This window comes from Gigantopelta aegis, chromosome 12, assembly GCF_016097555.1.
Source record: "Gigantopelta aegis isolate Gae_Host chromosome 12, Gae_host_genome, whole genome shotgun sequence".
In the NCBI taxonomy this organism is placed as follows: Eukaryota; Metazoa; Mollusca; class Gastropoda; order Neomphalida; family Peltospiridae; genus Gigantopelta; species Gigantopelta aegis.
This window is the reverse complement of record NC_054710.1, coordinates 9,378,638-9,396,140: the sequence shown is the minus strand read 5'-3', so window position 1 is coordinate 9,396,140 and position 17,503 is coordinate 9,378,638. Positions and strand designations below refer to the sequence as shown.

At 39.9% G+C, this 17,503-nt stretch overlaps 1 long non-coding RNA gene across 2 annotated transcripts in view; it reads right to left on the bottom strand.

Annotated features, from left to right (window-relative positions):
• Positions 1-17,503, bottom strand: part of LOC121386952 — a 132,143-nt gene that overhangs the window by 21,346 nt on the left and 93,294 nt on the right. For both annotated transcript variants that reach the window (XR_005959744.1, XR_005959745.1), the window contains exons 6-7: positions 16,460-16,540; positions 2,442-2,540 (exon numbers count right to left, since the gene is read on the bottom strand). This is a non-coding gene — a long non-coding RNA (uncharacterized LOC121386952). The remainder of the gene's footprint in view (positions 1-2,441; positions 2,541-16,459; positions 16,541-17,503) is intronic.

The window sequence follows — 17,503 nt, the reverse complement described above, 5'->3', positions numbered from 1 at the left end:
TGTGCTCTAGTGGTGTTGTTAAACAAAACAAACATTAACTTTCTTTTCTTATTATTACTGTACTGACCAAAGAAAAAGAAATATGGAAAAAGAAAACTGTGGTTACAGTTTATTTGGATCACTATTAGGACAGCACATACCATGACCTTTGACATGCCAGTTGATGGGAAATGACCCAAAGGATCCGCCAAGGAGTTTTGACCACACAACCCAAGCACCTCAAGCATGTGCATGCTCTACTGACTGAACTAAAAACTGTTCTATAACTGCCAAACTCCAGCCAAACTTCCAATCTCTTTGCTTCAGGAAATAGCACTTGTTTTGTAATCAACTCGATGAATTTCTTATAACCCATATTTTGTGATAATTTGTAAATGGGCCAACGCACACTATATAGACTCATTTCGATGCCTGCTGCTCCGCAAGGCTCAATGGGTAGGTGTAAACCACTTGCACTGACTAGTGATCCATAACTGGTTCAACAAAGGCCATGGTTTGTGCTATCCTGCCTGTGGGAACGCGCAAATAAAGATCCCTTGCTGATAATCGGAAAGAGTAGCCCATGTAGTGGCGACAGCGGGTTTCCTCTCAAAATCTGTGTGGTCCGTAACCATATGTCTGATGCCATATAACCGTAAATAAAATGTGTTGAGTGCGTCATTAAATAAAACATTTCTTTCTTTCTTTTCAACTCGATGAATTTCTCATAACCCATATTTTGTGGTAATTTGTAAATGGGCCAACACACACTATATAAGACTCATTTCGATGTCTGCTTGACTATATAAAACGACAGAGTTAAAGTAAATGTGTGACGACCCCCCCCCCCCCCCCCCCCCGTTACAACTCAAAACTTTCAGGTGGTCAGTCTAAGAAAGATCCCCGTCGGTGGACCCATTGGGCTATATCTCATTCCAACCAGGCACCGTGACTGGTATATCAAAGGCCATGGCATGTGCTATCCTGTCTGTGGGATGGTGCATGTAAAAGATCCTTTGCTATTAATAGAAAAATGTAGCGGGTTTTCTCTCTATGACTGTGTCCAAATGACCAAATGCTTGACGTCCAATAGCAGATGATTAATAAATCAATGTGCTCTAGTGGTGTCGTTAAACAATACAAACTTTAACTTTGTCATTACCCATATTACACACACACACGACTATTTCAATACTAAAGTGAAAGTTTGTTTTGTTTAACTGTTACCCGTCACCACTAGAGTACAATTTCAATACCTGGCTGACTAAAAACGACAGTTAAAGTGAACATATGTAATGAAAAAACCCAACCCCACATTACAAACTCTGAGAAGCTGGAAGCGAGGAAAAGTTGAAGTTTTCCAGTTGTCGACATGGTAATGCCACAATCGGATCAGTTCAAACATGAGTCCCTGGAATCAATTATTGGTCACTAGCGAAGTAAACATGCCAGTCTGAGAAATCCAATAACCTGACTTCCCACGACACAATGCTGACGATCCAATCTCATCTTCCTCTACAGGTACAAGCACACAGTAGCCTCAGCTGTTAATCTGTGCCAGGAAGTCAGTAGTATAGTGCATGGTCATATTATGTCACTGGGTTTAAGTCTGGAAGGTTCTGGGTTCAAATCCCAGTACCAGTAAACTGACTTCCCACGACAGTGCTGGTGATCCAACCCCATCCTCTACAACAGGTACAACCACACAGTGGGCTCAGCTATTATGCTGTTATCTGTGCCAGGAGGTCAGCAGAGCATGGTCGTATGTTACTGGGTTTAAGTCTGGAAGGTTCTGGGTTCAAATCCCAGTACCAGTAAACTGACTTCCCATGACAGTGCTGGTGATCCAACCTCATCCTCTACAACAGGTACAACCACACAGTGGGCTCAGCTATTATGCTGTTATCTGTGCCAGGAGGCCCGCAGAGCGTGGTCGTATGTTACTGGGTTTAAGGCTGGAAGCTTCTGGGTTCAAATCCCAGTACCAGGCCCCGTGCTAATAAGAGTCAGAGACTTTAATGTCATGGTAATGACATAGGAATTGCATGTGTGTGACGTCACTGGAGATTTGTTTGTTTTATTTAACAACACCACTAGAGCACACTGATTTATTAATCATCGGCTATTGCGTGTCAAACATTTGGTAATTTTGACATATAGTCTTAGAGAAGAAACTCACTACATTTATTCCAATAGCAGCAAGGGATCTTTTTATATGCACCATACCACAGACAGGATAGCACATACCACAACCTTTGATATACCAGTCGTGGTGCACTGGCTGGAACGAGAAATAGCCATCATCTGATGCCAATCTAGCTGACCTATATACATCCCGCCCACCCTGTGTTTTTCTTTTTGTTTTCTTTTACGATACTATAATCGCACACAATGGGTAATGTAATGAAGTAGCGCTGACTACAGCTAGACAGAAATAAAGGGCTAAAAATACTAGTAATTACCTGCCACCGATGACAGCCAACAGCCAACACACTGTTTCCAAACAGTGTCTTCTGACAGCACACGGTTCCTAGCACACAGAGTTACGTTCGTATCACACCCTGCAAATAACAAACATTAAAAAATAAAACCCCAACAAATAACAACAGTTTTAAAAACCCCAATGAAGCCACCGAAAAGAAAGTTTAATGACACACAAACATGCTAGTTCAGAACTGACCATTATCAATGGAGTGGGGGGAGGGAAAGGTATTTTACATAGCCTTCCTAGCGCAGAGAGTTACGTTCGTTTCACACCCTGCAAAATAACAAATGTTTAAAAATAAAACCCCAATGAAGCCACTGAAAAGAAAGTAACATATATATCTGTTTAATGACACACAAACATGATATTTAAGAAGAGACTACAGTGAAACCTCTCTAAACTGGACCCTCAGTAAACTGGAATTCCCCCATAACCGGCCTTTTTTCATGGTCCATTTTTAAAAAATCAGTACAGAACTTAACCTCTCTAAACTGGACCCTCAGTAAACCGGAATTCCCCCATAACCGGCCTTTTTTCATGGTCCGTTTTTTTAAAATCAGTACAGAACTTAACCTCTCTAAACTGGACCCTCAGTAAACTGGAATTCCCCCATAACCGGCCTTTTTTCATGGTCCGTTTTTTAAAATCAGTACAGAACTTAACCTCTCTAAACTGGACCCTCAGTAAACTGGAATTCCCCCATAACCGGCCATTTTTCATGGTCTGTTTTTTAAAATCAGTACAAAACTTAACCTCTCTAAACTGGACCCTCAGTAAACTGGAATTCCCCCATAACCGCCATTTTTCATGGTCCGTTTTTTAAAATCAGTACAGAACTTAACCTCTCTAAACTGGACCCTCAGTAAACTGGAATTCCCCCATAACCGGCCATTTTTCATGGTCCGTTTTTTAAAATCAGTACAGAACTTAACCTCTCTAAACTGGACCCTCAAAAACTGGAATTCCCCCATAACCGGGCTTTTTTCATGGTCCGTTTTTTAAAATCAGTACAGAACTTAACCTCTCTAAACTGGACATTTTACTTGGTCCCAATGGTGTCCGGTTTAAAGGGGTTTCACTGTATTAGCAATGGAGTGGGGGGAGGCAAAGGTATTTGACACAGCATTTCTAGCATAGAGAACAGAGAGTTAAGTTCGTTTTACACCCTGCAAATAACAAACGTTAAAACCCCCAAATGAAACCACTGGAAAAAAAGTTGTATCTGTTTAATGACACACAAACATGCTAGTTCAGAAGTGATTATTAGCAATGGAGTGGGGGGAGACAAAGGTATTTGGAACAGGGTTTCTAGTACAGAGAGAGCTATGTTTGTTTCGCACCCTACAAATAACAAACATTAAAAACCCCAAATGAAGCCACTGGAAAAATAGTCATATCTGTTTAATGACACACAAACAAGCTAGTTCAGAAGTGACTATTAATAATGGAGTGGGGAGAGGGAAAGGTATTTGGCACAGCGTTCCTAGCACAGAGAGTTATGTTCATTTCACACCTTGCAAATAACAAATGTTAAAAAACACAATGAAGCCACCAAAAAGAAAGTTTAATGGAGTGGGGGGAGGGAAACCTATTTGGCACAGCGTTCCTAGCACAGAGAGTTATATTCGTTTCGCACCTTGCAAATAACAAATGTTAAAAAACACAATGAAGCCACCGAAACGAAAGTTTAATGGAGTGGGGGGAGGGAAACCTATTTGGCACAGCATTCCTAGAGTTATGTTAATTTCACACCTTGCAAATAACAAACGTTAAAAATAAAACCCCAATGAAGCCACCGAAAAGAAAGTAATATATATCTGTTTAATGACACACAAACATGATATTTAAGAAGTGACTATTAGCAATGGAGTGGGGAGAGGAGGGAAAAGTATTTGGCACAGTGTTACATTTCACAAACAAAGCAAAATGTTTGCTTTATTTAACGACACCACTAGAGCACATTGATTTAGTCTTAGAGGAAACCCGCTACATTTTTTCATTAGTAGCAAGGGATCTTTTATATGCACCATCCTACAGACAGGACAGCACATACCACAGCCTTTGATATATCAGTTGTGATAAACTGGCTCGAATGAGAAATAGCCCAATGGGTCCTCTGACGGAAATTGATCCCAAATCGACGATGCATCAAAATTACCAAATGTCTGACTTCCAATAGACGATGATTAATAAATCAACATGCTTTAGTGGTGTCGATAAACAAAACAAGCTGTAACAATTATGTTCAGTAATATCAGTGTCTCACGCCATATAACCGTAAATGAAATGTGTTGAGTTCGACGTTAAATAAAAACATTTCCTTCTTTCTTCCACAGACACATCACTCTGAATCACTGTCATAGTCATCATCATCAGCAGAGTATTCATTGTGCTCTGTCTGTGTCCAACTCATCCCCTGAATCATCGCTAGCTTCATGCAGTCAAATTTAGAACTTCACTTGTATTCAAATACCAGTCTCGGTGGTGTCATGGTTAAGCCATCGAACATAAGGCTGGTAGGTACGGGGTTCGCAACCCGTTACTCGCTCTCACCCAGAGCGAGTTTTAATGACTCGAAAGGTATGTGTAAGACCACTACACCAGCTTCTCTCTCACTAACCTCTGTTCTGGACAGACAGCCCAGACAGCTGATGTGTGTGTGCCCAGGACAGCGTGCTTGAACCTTAATTGGATATAATCGCGAAAATTAGTTGAAATGAAATGTACTAAACTTACGGCTCAAACTTATACCTCAAGGTAACAAAATCAAGTTTTCTCTGGCATTAGAAAGTTGGAACTCTAAATATTGAAAATATCAGATAAACTATGGATATTAGTTCTGACTGGTTTGTACATGCATGTAGTCCGCATACATGATTCTTTTAGTATGTCAACTTAAAATTTTCTTGTTCCTTATGCCAAGATGTTAAAAAAAAAAAAAAATTGGATAGCACTTCAAAGTTAAGTAACTTTTGTCAGCAAAGCCCATCTTTGATTTTCGCTTGGCCACCAAAATGCTAATTTGGCAATGTTGGAATTTCATGCAATGAATCATTAAGTATTCAGTTTTATTTATTTCGATTGTTTGGGTGCCACCAACAATGTTTTAGCATTATTCACTGTCTTAAACCTGAGTTCTGGGTATAAAATGACAAGATTTCACGTACTTTAAAATCATAAATTGCTTTTGATTTAAAAGTACATGTTAAAATGGCAGACAGTGCTATCTGCGAAAGCTGTTGACTTGCCCCTCCCCTATAATAATTACAGCACAGCTCCTTGACAGTGTTATATCTGCGAAAGCGACTGACCTGCCCTCCCCTGTAATAACTACTGTACTGCTCCTTGACGTGGATTAAAATGGCAGACAGTGCTATCTGCGAAAGCGGTTGACCTGCCCTCCCCTGTAATAATAACTGCACAGCTCCTTGACGTGGATTAAAATGGCAGACAGTGCTATCTGCGAAAGCGGTTGACTTGCCCTCCCCTGTAATAATTACAGCACAGCTCCTTGACAGTGCTATATCTGTGAAAACGGTTGACCTGCCCTCCCTTGTAATAATTACTGCACCGCTCCTTGACGTGGATTAAAATGGCAGACAGTGCTATCTGTGAAGGCGGTTGATTCAGCAGTTCATTAAGGCGTGTGTGTGATGTGTAAATCAGCAGAGGTCCAGGGAAGGCGTAGGGATCAGTCGTATTAGAGAGTGACCGCTGTACTTGCGGCCCAGACGGTGGTAATTACTCTTCATGTTTCTATATCTGTACAGATCGACTCCCAGACCTGTTTACACTGTCTGCTGATCACACCATCAAAGGAAACTCTTAATGGCACCTCAGCACATAGTTTAATCACCGGCTATTAAGATGTCTAACACTGTACTTCCCTGAAAGGAAATGTATGTTTAACGACCCCTCAGCACATTGTTTAATCACCGACTATTAAGATGTCTAATAGCACATTCACGAAAGGAAATGTGTATATTATGACCCCTCAGCACATTGTTTAATCACTGACTATTAAGATGTCTAACAGCACATTCACGAAAGGAAATGTCTGACCCCTCAACACATTGTTTAATCACTGACTATTAAGATGTCTAACAGCACATTCACGAAAGGAAATGTGTGTATTATGACCCCTCAGCACATTGTTTAATCACCGACTATTAAGACGTCTAACAGCACATTCACGAAAGGAAATGTCTGTATTATGACCCCTCAGCACATTGTTTAATATCACCGGCTATTAGATGTTAACAGTACGTGCTTAATAACCAGCTATTAGACGTCCAACAGTAGCTCATGAAAGGAAATGTGTGTATAACGACACCTCAGTACATTGTTAAATCACTGGCTATTAGACGTCTAACAGTAGTTCATGAAAGAATGTCTGTTGAATGATACCTCAGCACACTGTTTAATCACCGGCTATTGGATATCTAACACTACATTTCCCTGAAAGGTATTGTGTGTTTAATGACACCTCAGCACATTGTTAAATCACTGGCTATCGGACGTCTAACCGATGGTAATTGGGAGTCCCGGTCTACAGTGATGGAGAATGAAAAGTGTTTCAGTTAATGACCTCTCCACACTGTCTGATCAGTGGCCAGTAAGATGGATGGATGGATGAAATTGTTTAACATGCACATTCAGAGCAAGCTGTTGTAGCGCACGCCTGCCATGGGCACAGTATAAGTAAAGTTTGTTTTATTTAATGACGCCACTAGGTCACATTGATTTTTTTATCTTATCATCAGCTATTGGATGTCAAACATATGGTCATTCTGACACTGTTTTTTAGAGGACATGGACTACTCTTTCCGATTATCAGCAAGGGATCTTTTATTTGCACTTCCCACAGGCAGGATAGCACAAACCATGGCCTTTGTTGAACCAGTTATGAATCACTGGTCGGTGCAAGTGGTTTACACCTACCCACTGAGCCTTGCGGAACACTCACTCAGGGTTTGGAGTCAGTATCTGGAATAAAAATCCCATGCCTCGACTGGGATCCAAACCCAGTACCTACCAGCCTGTAGACCGATGGCCTAACCACGACACATTTGGATAAGGTTATATCAGAGAGAAGCTGAAATATGCGATGTTTAAACAGGGAAATACCATCTAAATATAACTAGAGATTGACTCGATAACCATTTCTTCTTTGACGAATGTGTGTTTTTAGAATTGAGAAAAATGCATTTTGGGGTATTACAAAAACCTGCATAACCAAAACCACTTCAGGTGTACGAAAATGAAAGTTCTAAATAATAACATGTAAATAAGTACAGTGAAACTCCTCTAAAACAGTCACCCTCTAGACCAAGTAAAATGTCTGATTTTTAGAGGTATCCAGTTTAGAGAGGTTAAGTTCTGTATTAAAATGAGACTGTGAATAAATACAGTGAAACCCCTCTAAAACAGACACCCTCTAGACCAAGTCAAATGTCTCATTTTTAGAGGTATCCAGTTTAGAAAGGTTAAGTTCTGTATTAAAATGAGACTGTAAAAAACGTCCAGTTTTGAGGGAATTCTGGTTTACAGAGGGTCTGGTTTTGAGGGAATTCTGGTTTACAGAGGGTCTGGTTTTGGGAGGTTTCACTGTACTTCAATTTTAAATTATCAAAAATGGCTTTAACCTTCTGAGTACTGCAGGCAAGATATCTCGCCCGACGTCACATCAGTCGACATACTGTACACTGTATACAGTGCATTCCCCAATTCATATTTCCCGCCGTTTTGCACACGACACTCACCGGAAATATAATAAAAGAGAAAAAGATTTTTTTTCAAAATGGTGGCTTTTATTTTGATTTTTTCAATTGAAAATACCTTGAAATTTTGAGTTTAAAAAGTGGTTTTCAGCAAGTATTTTCGCCTGACAACAATGGCAGCACGTCGCGGTCATTTTCTGGGATCGATAGCTGATTGTGACAGCTAATTTGATAATAAATTTGAAAATTACCAAATATTGCAATATGAATCGTAGTTCGGGTTTTAAATTTTTTTTTATAATTTTTGGCCAAATTTTAATCACCATTAGCTGATCTAAAAATAATAAAAATTACAAAAATAACACGAAAATAATACTTACCGATTCATATATGAACTTTATTTCATGTATTTATAAAACATTTAAGTGAATATATGTGAGTAAAAATTATAAACTTGTACCCACTCAACATGGTTTTTGTTAAACTTTAATCCAGTAGTCTAAAGGTTAATAGTGAAAAAACAAGTCGTAGACACAGCGTTTAAAAACTAGGGTCTGTCACTTTAAAAACAAATCATCTCTTGAGTTATTAATAAGTCACAAAGTTTTTCCTCTGAATCGAAAGTCTACGGATTATAATATGTCTGTCAGAAAGCTGATTTATTCCATTTTCTTATAAAACTTGAGACGAAGTTCCATCTAAATTTTATATCTGTCTGAAGCAAACGCGATACATGTTGGAAAGACAAGAAGGCCAATCACAATCAAATATTAATCCCCCAGACTGAGCGGGAATCTCATTTCAACACAAAAGTGATCGGCAAGGTTTGTACTTTTATCGACAAAGAAATTATCGGATATCTTTGCTAAGTTATGATCGTACTGTCGTACACTTCAGTAGGGTGCAAGTATAGCCACAGGTAAAGGGTTAAACAAACAAAAAACTAAAAAACCAGAAGAGAAATTTTGTTTTTGTTTTCTTTAATAACACATACCAGTACCACTAGAGTGCATTGATTTATAAATCATTGGTTAATGGGTGTCAAACATTTGGTAATTTTGACATATAGTCTTAGAGAGGAAACTTGCTATATTTTGCTATTAGTTTAATAAAGTTTGTTAAATATACCATAGCATTTGATTTACCAGTCATGATGCACTGGATAAAAAAAAACCCAAACTGTTTTGTTTAACGACACCACTAGAACACATTGATTAATTAATCATGGTAATTCTGACATATAATCTTAGAGAGGAAACCCGCTACATTTTTCTATTAATAGTAATTAAGGGATCTTTCATAAAGTTTGTTAAACATACCATAGCCTTTGCTTTACCAGTCATGATGCACTGGATAAAAAAAAAAAATGTTTTGTTTAACGACACCACTAGAACACATTGATTAATTAATCATGGTAATTCTGACATATAGTCGTTGAGAGGAAACCCGCTACATTTTTTTATTACAGTAGTAGCAAGGGATCTTTTATATGAACCATCCCACAGACAGGATAGCACATACCATGGCCTTTGATAAACCAGTCGTGGTATACTGGCTGGAATGAGAAATAGCCAAATGGGCCCACCGATGGGGATCGATCCCAGACCGACCGTATATCAAGCGAGTGCTTTATCACTGGGTATATAAGTCCACATCCCCCAACCAAGATAATTCATCTCTACCAGTAATTCACTAGATATATTTAAGGGCACTTTGACATTCTGGAGATGGGGAGATTGGAATGTACACCACACAGCACTGGGTCAGGTCAAGTGAGGTCAGGTGAGGTCAGGCCACAAGCAGCCTGAGAGAGCACGAATCTACCTGTACGGCTCTCTGTTTCTCTCATTTAAAACCTATATACCTTTGTATGTTAGATCCACTTTTCTTTATTTGTTTCTGGTTTGTGTACATGAGCACATGTTTATAACAATCGTAAACAAACTAGCTTGGCTGGCTGGCTGGCTGTCTGTCTGTCCATGTGTATGTGTGTCTGGTGGAACATATCAGGGCTTCTAGAATTTTTATAAAATCCACTAGCTATGGGATCAGTGATTTTAAAAATGTACTAGCCATGATTAAAAATTCACTAGCCCTACTTTAAATAAACACAATTTTACTAATAGTAATAATCAGATATATGTCAGGTAAAGAGGGAGATAGAGCTTTAAAATCCTTAGATTTGGGGTGAAAGATGGACCAGGATATTCATATTTACAAAATATCTAAATGCAGCATTTAACAATTTTTTTTTTTTTCACACTAGCCGTCAGGCTAGTTATAGTAGTTATTTACTAGCCCAGCATGGAATATCACTAGCCATGGGAGTGGGGCTACCATAATCTAGAAGCCCTGCATATATCTGGCTGTTTAACACTAAGTTAACAATCAAATAAATTAACAAGACATTTTAACTTATGTTGCCATTCAATAAGCTGACATAGCCAGTGCACCACAACTGATACATCAAAGGTTGTGCATGGTATGTGCTGTCCTGTCTGTGGAATGGTGCATAGAAAAGATCCCTTGCTATTAATGAAATAAAGGAAGAAAGTGTCCTCTCTAGGACCATGTCATAATAGCCGATGATTAATTAATCAGTGTGCTCTAGTGGTGTTGTTAAACTGAAGACTATGTCAGAATTACCAAATGTCTGAAATTCAATAGCCGATGATTCATTAATCAATGTGTTCCAGTGGTGTTATTAAACAAAAGAAACTTTTTTTTGTCCAGTGCATCATGACTGGTTATGGTATGGTATGTACTATCCTGTTTGTGGGATGGTGTATAAAAAAAAGATCCCTTGCTACTAATGGCAAAAAAGAAGCAAGTTTCCTCTCTAAGATTATATGTCGAAATTACCAAATGTCTGACATCCAATAGCCAATGATTAATTAATCAATGTGCTCCAGTGGGGTCGATAAAGAAAACAAACTTTTTAACAAGTTAACAACAGTGACGGCAGCCACAGTTACAATCACTGACACGGACATGGACAAAAACAGCGGCGTTCCGCTCCAACACACATTGACAGAAACAGTTAGCCGTCACCACAACAGGGCCCCACCGAGGGAGGGCTATTCTTCTTGTTGCTCCTGGCAACTACACAAACATTTACTGGTTCCTTCTAACCCACTGAAGATAAAATACTAGGTTGTCTGGCCAGCATAAGGTCATGGAACGGCTCATTATTCCAGGAGGGGAGGAGGTCATTTAAGGACGGCAGTAACGCAAGGGGAAATTACACCAGGGTCATTTCAGCAACAGTTTAGTACAATATGACTGCACCTAACAGCTTTGTTTATATTTGTCAAACTTCATAAGGAGAATACTGATAAATATTGTAAGCATTAAGAAAGAAAAAGCTGTTAAAAAGTAAGTGAACTAGTACTAAGTTGGGCAAGAGTTGAACTATATATATATATATATATATATATATATATATATCTATATACACACACACTGTTAGTGTTATGGCTAGAATAAGAGAGAAATGGAGAACAAAACACACCTGATGTCATCCAGCCGTGAAACTGTTACAAGGTAAAAAAAACCCCAAAAAACATAACGCGTAACCCCTTGAACCACAAAACCCACACATTAATAAAAACTTACCAAGCAAAAGAGTAAGCCAAAGAAAACCACACACAAAAGTATCCTTTAAAAAGAAACTCCATCACTTGGAAGAAAAACCCCAGAGAATGAATAGGATCCAGTATAATCCTGAATGAAAATTAACACGTTATAAAAAGCGACGACGACATGACACACGGTGAAAGTGACGTCGACCTGTGGACCAGATGTCGGCAATGAAGTGACTCCGTAAACGCTGTATATATCAGCAGGCAAAGGGACTGTGTCAGCCCGGTGCACACCTCCTCTCAGCAATGGATCGAGCGACCCTATCCGAAGGGGCTTACACAGGCCGACAACACCGAGGCAGAACTATAAATAGCGTGTCGATTGGCTAGACGCTGCGTAATGTGGAGTAGTGTTATTGTGCTGTATATTGCGGTTACTAGTTAACCAGCTGATGGCGATCGTTTTCTCCATTCCGTTCTCACTTCCCAGTGTACGGTGGCCGGCCGCGCAGTGCTGATAATGCCCGACAGTGAGATTTATGGCAGTACGTGGATCGACGAGTTGGTTTTGATGAATCAGCCAGTTTTTCTCTGTGTATATCGCAGCACCCAGACAGCATATGGCCAGATTCCCCAGCTACACACTGTTGTATGAATAATACAAGCACCGATAGCACTTCTCACTCACACAGAACGCAGCTCTCATCATACATGTTAACAGATATAGGTATATGTCTGTCTGTCTGTCTGTCTGTGTGTTTGTCTGTCTGTCTGGCATTACAGACAGCATATGGCCAGATTCCCCAGCTACACACTGTTGTATGAATAATACAAGCACCGATAGCACTTCTCACTCACACAGAACGCAGCTCTCATCATACATGTTAACAGATATAGGTATATGTCTGTCTGTCTGTCTGTCTGTGTGTCTGTCTGTCTGTGTGGCATTACAGACAGCATATGGCCAGATTCCCCAGCTACACACTGTTGTATGAATAATACAAGCACCGATAACACTTCTCACTCACACAGAACGCAGATCTCATCATACATGTTAACAGATATAGGTGGGTGTCTGTCTGTCTGTCTGTCTGTGTGTTTGTCTGTCTGTCTGGCATTACAGACAGCATATGGCCAGATTCCCCAGCTACACACTGTTGTATGAATAATACAAGCACCGATAACACTTCTCACTCACACAGAACGTAGATCTCATCATACATGTTAACAGATATAGGTATATGTCTGTGTGTCTGTCTGTGTGTCTGTCTGTCTGTCTGGCATTACAGACAGCATATGGCCAGATTCCCCAGCTACACACTGTTGTATGAATAATACAAGCACCGATAACACTTCTCACTCACACAGAACGCAGCTCTCATCATACATGTTAACAGATATAGGTGGGTGTCTGTCTGATATTGCAGCACCCAGACAGCATATGGCCAGCCCCTGCGCGTGCTGTAACCTCACCGTGGTGCAGGGGTGTAACATTCTCTTTGAGAATGGCCAATACAGCACAAAATTGAAGTTTTGAGTAAAATTCAGTATCCGTAAAATTCTGTGATATTTGTGTTTTTGCACAGTTCTTTACACTGTTTTTGTTTAAACCTTGAATTTTTATATTGATGTTGATCATCACTTTATTTATTTGCATTACCATAGTTTGACACCCAATAGCCGATGTATTTTTCGTGCTGGGGTGTCGTTAAACATTCATTCATTCATATTCATTCATTCATTCATGCATATGGCCAGATTCCCCAGCTACACACTGTTGTATGAATAATACAAACACCGATAACACTTTTCACTCCCATAGAACACAGCTCTCATCATACATGTTAACAGATATAGGTGTCTGTCTGTCTGTGTGTCTGGTATTGCAGAAAGCATATGGCCAGATTCCCCAGCTACTCACTGTTGTGTGAATAATACAAACACCGATAATACTTCTTACTCACCTAGAACACAGCTCTCATCGTACATGTTAACAGATACAGGTGGGTGTCTGTCTGTCTGTCTGTCTATCTGGTAATGCAGCACCCAGACAGCATATGGCCAGATTCCCCAGCTACGCACTGTTATGTGAATAATACAAACACCGATAACGCTTCTCACTCACACGGGGCGAGACATAGCCCAGTGGTAAAGTGCTCGCTGGATGTGCGGTCGGTTTGGGATCGATCCCCGTTAGTGGGCCCATTGGGCCATTTCTCACTCCAGCCAGTGCACCACGGCTGGTATATCGAAGGCCGTGGTATGTGCTATCCTGTCTATGGGATGGTGCATATAAAAGATCCCTTGCTGCCAATTAAAAAGAGTAGCCCATGAAGTGGCGACAGCGGGTTTCCTCCTTCAATACCTGTGTGGTCCGTAACCATATGTCTGACGTAATATAACCGTAAATAAAATGTGTTGAGTGCGTCGTTAAATAAAACATTTCCTTCCTTCCTTCTCACTCACACAGAACACAGCTCTCATCATACATGTTAACAGATATAGGTGTCTGTCTGTCTTTCTGTGTGTCTGTCTGATTGACTGACTGTCTTGCAACATTCACTTCTTACTGTAATAGAACTTGGTACACACACAAATGAACAAGTGCCAATATTCAGCCAGCAAGCCTGTATTCAGCCAGTCAGGCAAGCCAGCCAGCCTGTATTTAGGCAGCCAGTCAAACCAGCCAGCCAGTATTCAGGCAGTCAGCCAGCCTGTATTCAGGCAGCCAACCAAGCCAGCCAGCCAGTATTCAGCCAGCCAAGCAGTATTCAGCCAGTCAACAATCTGCTTCATGTATTCTTAGTGTCTCCATTCAATTGTTTCCCATTCTAACCAGTGCTGTTCAACTTGGATATCGACAGTCAATTTACACTAAAGTACGTCGTCCTACAATGGGGTGAAACCCATGTAAAAACAAAAACCGAAAACATCTTCAAATCTCAGAAAATGCTAATGCCACAACTAAACAAAAGGTAAGTTTTCAGCATTTCAGATTAAAACGCCCTCTACGATGAAGCCAGGATAAAGCACTGGCCGAACGGAACAACACTGGCTGTCAAGCTTTGGGGTTCCAAAAAAACACTTAACACAGAAAGCGTTTTTTTTTATCACCACAACCGGACTCCAAATCTAAAGCATGATCAATTATAGCTTGAACGCAGAAGAAGAGGAAATCAAAACGAGTCTAGTTTATGAAACATATACTAAGTAAACAATAATAATAATAATAATAAAATTAGCGGGTTTTCTCTGATAACCAACAGCCAATGATAATCAATGTGCTCTAGTGGCGTCATGAAAAGAAAACAAACAGACGGACATAGCCCAGTGTTAAAGTACTCGGATCGATCCCCATTGATGGGCCCATGCACTGGGCTATTTCTTATTCCAGCACAGTGCACCACGACTGATATATCAAAGGCTGTGGTATGTGCTATCCTGTCTGTGGTATGGTATATATAAAAGATCTCTTGCTACCAGGTTGTCTCTTTGACATCCACCCACTAGCCAATGTGCTCTAGAGGTGTTGTTAAACAAAACAAACTTTAACTTTAACTGCAGGTGAACTGATCTGACGATGGGGCGGGACGTAGGCCAGTGGTACAGCACTCGCCGTGGTATGTACTATCCTGTCTGTGGGATGGTGCATATAAAATATCCCTTGCTGCTAACTGAAAAGAGTAGCCCATGAAGTGGCGACAGTGGGTTTCCTCTCTCAATATCTGTGTGGTCCTTAACCATATGTCTGACACCATATAACTGTAAATAAAATGTGTTGAGTGCGTCGTTAAATAAAACATGTCCTTCCTTTTCTTTGATCCGACGACTTGCAGCATGTGACGCGAGTGCTCTACCACCAAGCCACCAGCTGCTCCACTTACCACGGCGATAGACAAATTTCACTACTCGAGACATCTTCAGTGATATGAACTCTCGTTCGCCGACCACTGGAACAAGGCTGAAGGAGAAATCGGTCACTAATGGGAAAAAGGTCGACCACTGTCCAAACTGAAGGTAATTCCTAATATTGGCAACCGTGGTAAAGAGATTCACTGTACATAACTGCCAGGGAAATGGTGCATGCTAAACAATACAATGAGTGAGTACCATGGGAATTATGAACATAATGGCAATTACACATACATGTATGAAGTGCACTGTAAAGTCACGGCAGAGCTTAACATTTTCGACAAAGGAAGGAGATGTTTTATTTAACAACGCACTCAACACATTTTATTTATGGTTATATGGCGTCGGACATATGGCTTAAGGACAACACAGATATTGAGAGAGGAAACCTGCTGTATCCACTTCATGGGCTACTCTTTTCGATTAGCAGCAAGGGATGTTTTATATGCACCATCCCATAAACAGGATAGCACATACCACAGCCTTTGATGTACCAGTCGTGATACACTGGCTGGAGCAAGAAATACCCCAATGGGCCCACCGACGGAAAGAAAGAAAGAAAGAAAGAAAGGTTTTATTTAACGACGCACATTTTAAAACCGCCCCAAGAAAATCATTTATGATATTTTTTTTTTTAATCTATTACACTGACGGAAATGACTTACCCAGAGAAGCATACCATCATGGATTTCAATCATGAAACAAATATATTTTTAAAAACCCAGAAAATCATTTATGAAGACAATTTTAAAAAATCTACTATACTGACGGAAATTACTTACCAAGAGAAACACAGCATCATGGATTTCAATCGGGGAAGCAAGTCGAACTGCCTGTCAAGACTGTCTACCATTTTTTACATTCTGAAAAGAAAAAGACGACAGGACGTCAGTTAGACATGATAAAGCACAATACTTGATTTTTTAACCTCTTTGATCACTCACCAAATGGCCTGAGGTGCCTGCGTCGCAGGATCAAACTATGTCGGTGAATCCATTCAATTGATTGGGTTTTTTTCTCATTACAACCAGTACACCACAACTGGTCAAAGGCTGTGGTATGTGCTGTCCTGTCTGTGGAATGGTGCATATAAAAGATCCCTTGCTGCTAATGGAAAAATGTAGCGGGTTTCCTCTCTAAGACTATATGTAAAAATTACCAAATGTTTGACATCCAATAGCTGATGATTAATTAATCAATGTGCTCTAGTGGTGTCATTAAACAAAACAAACAATTGAGGTAACTTAGAAAAGTTACTAGTCTATTGGTTAGAACCATGTGACTGATGTATATATAATATTTGTGCCACGTGACAGATGTATATATAATATTTGTACCACATTGACCGATGTATTTATAATATTTGTACATTGACCGATGTATATATAATATTTGTACCACATTGACCGATGTATATATAATATTTGTACCACATTGACCAATGTATATATAATATTTGTACCACAATGACCGATGTATATATAATATTTGTACCACATTGACCGGTATATATCTATAATATTTGTACCACATTTAGCGGTTTAGGCAGGTTTCACTGTATGTGGTCTATGGATCACGCCAAGTCTAATGATGATGACGACTGTACTATGATCAGTAAGAGAAAGTATCTTAGTCACCCGGGGTCCAGAGCACCGACTATACACCCAATCATCAGAAAAGAATCATTTCTAGACTTCTCCAGACAAAACACATCAGTTTGTTGGACCGCAGCCAGTACCAGGATATGAACTCAGTACCTTCAGGATTTGAACCACATATAACCAGTCCAAAGCACATACCACATTTAAATAATTGTAAATGAACGA